General features: G+C 45.1%; 1 long non-coding RNA gene across 1 annotated transcript; it reads right to left on the bottom strand.

Moving 5' to 3' along the window:
- Nucleotides 1-3,761: 3,761 nt before the first annotated feature.
- Nucleotides 3,762-4,659, bottom strand: LOC120657397. Its single transcript, XR_005668155.1, has 3 exons — nt 4,610-4,659; nt 4,285-4,357; nt 3,762-4,187 (listed from the first exon to the last, which is right to left on the bottom strand). It is a non-coding gene; the product is annotated as an uncharacterized LOC120657397 (long non-coding RNA).
- Nucleotides 4,660-5,343: the final 684 nt, after the last annotated feature.

Below are 5,343 nucleotides of genomic sequence, written 5' to 3'. Positions count from 1 at the left end.
CCATCTATCGGTGTAGCTTTATTGAGATCTCTAAAATTAATGCACACTCGTATTTTGTCATTCTTCTTGTAAATAGGAAGCATATTAGAAATCCATTCGGCATAACGACACTGCCGAATAAAATTAGCTTCAATTAACCGTGTAATTTCGGCCTTTATATCTGGCAAAATCTTAGGATTACATCGCCTCGCTCCTTGTTGATATGGCCGATATCCCGGTTTTATAGGCAAACAATATTCCACAAAAGATATATCCAAGCCAGGCATATCATAGTATTCCCAAGCAAAACAATCTTTGTATTCTTTTAATAAACTCTTCAATTCTTATTTGTATTTGGGATCCAAATTGGCACTAATAAACGTCGGCCTTGGTCTATCACCATCTCCAATATCAATTTCCTCTAGTAAATCGGCCGACGTAAACTCATGCCCCAACTTCCCTTCTTCCTTTAGGAACTAATCCATCAGGAACTTTCTGAAGAACCGACTGCTTGGATCGGTGTGGAACTGTTACTGGCCGATTCACCATCGGCCTTAGCCTTGACACGCCAGACTTGTGATTTGACCCTTTTCTTGCTCAGAGTCTGTTCGTGCTCTTCTTCAATGATCTCCAGCTGGCGTAACCTCTGAACACGTCGCTTCTGAGATCTGGTCAAACCCCCTGGGCACCATTGAGATTGATCCGTGCGATCAGGTTCACGTTCTGAATCTCTTCGCATCGACTGGTCATCTTGTACTCTGTCATCGGCCATCTGTTCTAGCCGATCATGTACAGGTACTCTTCTCCCAGTAGGATCACATAGCATTGTCCTGCCCCCCAGTCGATCATGCACCGATACTCTTTTTCCTAGCCGATCATGCACAGGAGTACGTTCACGCCGATAAGGCTCATGACACGACCTTTCATATGATCGGCTGCCTTGACCATTGCACTCGGGACAATCATATGCCGATGGCAATGTCAACCCTTCTTCCCAGCAGTAGACAAAGAAAGGACACCTCCAATGATTTTGTTCGCGTCGTTCCTCTTCTTCTCTACGCTGTCACCTTTCACGATCACGCTGAAACTTGTTCAACAGCATTTGAGGCGTTACATGTCTACTGGTGCCGATGAACGTTCAGCATTCCTCAACGGACCCTTTCCTTTGACCTCATCGGCCGCTATCTGCGCTTTAGGACCAACAACTCCAGAATTCTTGGCCGATGATGACGTCAGAATCTTAGCTTGAGAAGAACCTTCATCTCTAGTCACATCAACCATGTTTGTGGCGAAAGGATGTCCGTCGATCTTCATCGTCTTCTTGGGAGCCTTGAATTTCAACCTCTCTTGTTCGAAAGCTATCTGAATCTGATGTCGGAAGACCTTGCACTCATTTGTATCATGCGATGTGGCGTTGTGCCACTTGCAGTATTTTATATTCTTGAGCTCATCCTCCGATGAAATCTTGTGATATGGCTTCAACTTGATCAAACCTTCCGACAATAATAAGTCAAAGATCTTGTCGGCTTTGGTGATGTCGAACCCATACGACTCAGGCTCTTTCTTTCCAAACGGACACGTCACCAGCTTTTTACTGTTCTGTATCCACTCAGCCGATGCGACCATTTCTTGCTCCTCTTCAGTCTCATCATTAGTAGAATACTTCACATAGTTGATCTTCTTCTGAAAAGGCTTTTTGGACTCGTAGGATCGAGTCTCTCCTGTCATCCGACTTGCGATCTGGCTAATACTTCCAAACTCTTGCGATGCATATTTATCTTTAATGTGTGGCAAGAGTCCATTAAATGCTGCATCGGCCAATTGCTGATCGGACAGAACCAAACTGTAACATCGGTTCTTGACATATTTGAACCTCTGGATAAAAGCAGCAACCAATTCACCATTTCTTTGCCTCAAGCCGGTCAAATCGGTCAACTTTAACTCAGTAATCACAGAGAAGAAGAACTGATGAAATTGTCTTTCTAGATCGGCCCAATATAATATGGAGTTTGCTGGCAAAGTGATGAACCAAGCAAAGGCCGATCCAGACAAAAATAAGGAGAACAAACGGACTCTGATTGCATCCTGGTTGCCCGCTTCTCCCAACTGTAGAAGAAACCTATTAACATGTTCCATCGTAGAAACTTCTCCCTGCCCTGAGAACTTTGTGAAATCAGGCATCTTGCACTTGTGTGGGAGAGGAATCTGATCATAAGCCGGAGGATAAGAAGTCTTGTACATAACAGATTGTTGTTTTGGCCTCAAACCAAACTGCTCCCTCATCACTTCATCTATTTTTGTGCTCCAATCAACTTGTGGCTCAACTATATCTGCTGAGGAGAAACCATGTTCGCTGCATTGGTCATCATCGCAAGTTGAAGAGCTACATGGTTCATCGGCTGTCCAGCCGATTGCATCTGTTGGGCTTGCTGGGACATCTAATTAGGTATCTGCTGAGTCATCGTCGGCTGTGTAGCTGATGGGTTAGCCGATCTGTTGATGCTGTACGACTTGAGGCATTCACACTTGAATTTCTCCACCAGATCTTCAAATAACTTCTTTTGTTCTTCTTTGAGCTTATCTTCAGGAACAGGAATCTGGTTTTCTTCGCTAACTGCAGATTTATCTGTGAGTTCCACCATGTTGAAGCTTTCGTGTCCCACCGAGCGTGCCAAAAGATGTGTTTACGCAAAAAATCAACACACTGGAATCCGAGGGCAAGTGTTCGTCGAGTCACGGAAAAGTCAACCAAGCATGCCGGTCAATTTGACCTGTAATTGACAAGGGAGAAAACAAAATTAAATTCAAGAGCGTATCGGCTGGGATTCCGAATATCTCTCAGGTGGGTGCATCGGCAAGCTTTGCCGATACTATAGATGACAAAAATATATTAAATGCGAGCGCGTAGTGGACGAGCATATCGGCAGGATCAACCGATACACTAGGCGACAAAATCAGCTTTTTAGACAGCCGATCGCGTATGTATGGCAAGATCTAAGTTACGAATGTGTAAATTAGATGATGCGAAGCTAAAAACAGATCTAAACCGGCTCTTGAGATAACAAAAGTGTCACTCCAAAACCTAAAACCGATCTAGTATATTTTTAGATGTGATAATGGCTAAAAAGCATAGGGAAAACCTACAAATCTAGCCGATATCGATAATTGGTGAATAAATCTAGACGAGACGACAGCGATGCGCCCGGAAGTCAAAGCCTAGATGAACTCGATAACTTTTGAATAGATTTGAACGAAGCCACATCGATGCGCCCGGTAGCTAAAGCTCAAATATACTCGGTAAAACGAAAACTCAACAACAAATCAAGTCGCTCGAATGTGAGGCGTCCTTGATCAACTTGAAAGAACTCGTCGAAAAAAGAAGAGAAAAGGAGAATTCGCCGAAAAAATGCAAAGAAATTGTAAAGTTTGTTGTATTGGATGTGTATCAAGTTTTTCCGGTCCCTTACAACCGGTATTTATAGCCTAGCGCTATCAAGTCCTAGCCGATTACGGCAAACATTACTTGATCCTAAAGAAAAGACTATTTAAAAGATAAACTACCTAAAATATTACAACCGAATCATTAAGATTTTCGCAGAGTCCGGATCCTCTTCTCCTTCCTTGATTTCATCGGCAACTTCTCAATCGGCCGGATACCAGAGCCAGCGGATCAGCATCTTCACGACATATTCCTCTGGTTCATTGGACGGATTCTATCGGCCGATTCCAACACTGTGCACCTTTTGGTTTCTTCCAAACCGGCCATCTTCTCCTCACAAAAATCACCTCCCTTGACACGTGTCAGAAAACAGTGTCAACAACTCTAATCTTAGTCTAATTTTTACTGACAGAAGCTTGAGCCAGTAGTTTTACAACCAAGGATGAGGGCTACATTATACCAGTAGCAAACACCTCGTACAATTGTGAACGTCAGTCAGGGTCAGATGACTGAAGATAGGTCTCTTTGTTGTCCAAGAGAAACCTCAGCCGACCAGCTTCGAATCTGCAGCTCCGGCTGCAGAGATTGCTGCCGTAATAATCCGCGGCCTTTTCGAAGAAATCCAAAGCGGTCTGTAGCTCCCGCTGCTCCACATGTAACTCTGCCAGCTCCTCACAACTGACGGCAGCCATTTCCAGATCGTTTCTCTTGACGAACAACGCGAGGGCCTTGTCCAATGCGAGTTTCGTGGCGGCGATTGCCCCCTCGTCTGCGCGGGTGTCGACCGAGGGGCGAGAGCGTGTCAGCACACACAAAGCAACAGCACGAGTAGTAGAGCTGGGACAGAAAAAAAAAGGCGTTGTTACCTTCCTCATGGATCCAAGCGTAGCATTTAGCGGAACGGAGAAGCGCAGATGCCGCGCTGTGTTCATCACCTAACTGCAAGTAGTGGTATGATAAAGGGTCTTAAAATTTGATTAGATAATCTAACAGTCCGATCCTAAAAGGGTCGGACTCTAATCTTATACACTTTTGACCTAAAAATATATATAAGAACCAGATTGGATTGTGAAGAGACTGCTGCCACCATGATTCGTTATCACCTTTAACCGCAAGTCGTGGCAACAAAGAATTGGTGATAGGTAAATAATATTAAGTAGTGTTGGTGTTCATGGATGGGTTTGAGCAAACCTTGAGGTCGTATGCAGCCTGCTCGCCGAACGCCAGTGCGGCTTCTCTCCCTGCGTCATCATCACATCATGATTTATGGGTGAGTATATAATATAGCTGACAGATAAATTGCACTAATTAGCATCGATTAAGATGCATGCATGACAACAACCGACGACGTACAGTTTTTGGCGTGGACGTGAGAGAAAGCCATCTCCTTGAAGCCCTTGGCTGTGGCGCGCATCACCTCGCGCTCCTCCTCCCACCGCGGGATCGGCTTCGGCTCGTGGCCGAGGGCACCACCAGCGGCGCGGCGGCGCAACAGCGACCCTAACCCTACCATCCACATTACGATGGCGGGCGGCGGCGGCTCGTGGTTTCGTGGGTGCGGGTGGGGGGCCGGGGGCGGCGGGTTGGCTTTTTTTTTTTTGGGGGGCCGGGCGTGCTTGCTTATATGCGCGCGGAGCGATGCTAACCGGTCCCAACACCAGCAACGAAACGAACTTGGAAGATATTTTTTATGCGAAAAAGAACACAACTTTGAAAGATGATTCCTTCTACGGACGGATCGGCCTCACGATCAGACCTGCCGCTTAGTTTGATAACCCATCATGATTCTAGTGCTTTTTAGATAATCTAACTTATATATATACTAGCACAAGTGTCCGTGCGTTGCTACGGACTAATATCGTATAAATATATTATTAATTATTGTTGCTATTGCAGAAAAGAATTGTAGTTGGTCCAGGCTAAAA

Source organism: Panicum virgatum, chromosome 1K (genome assembly GCF_016808335.1).
Source record: "Panicum virgatum strain AP13 chromosome 1K, P.virgatum_v5, whole genome shotgun sequence".
In the NCBI taxonomy this organism is placed as follows: Eukaryota; Viridiplantae; Streptophyta; class Magnoliopsida; order Poales; family Poaceae; genus Panicum; species Panicum virgatum.
This window is presented reverse-complemented; position numbering and strand designations above follow the sequence as displayed.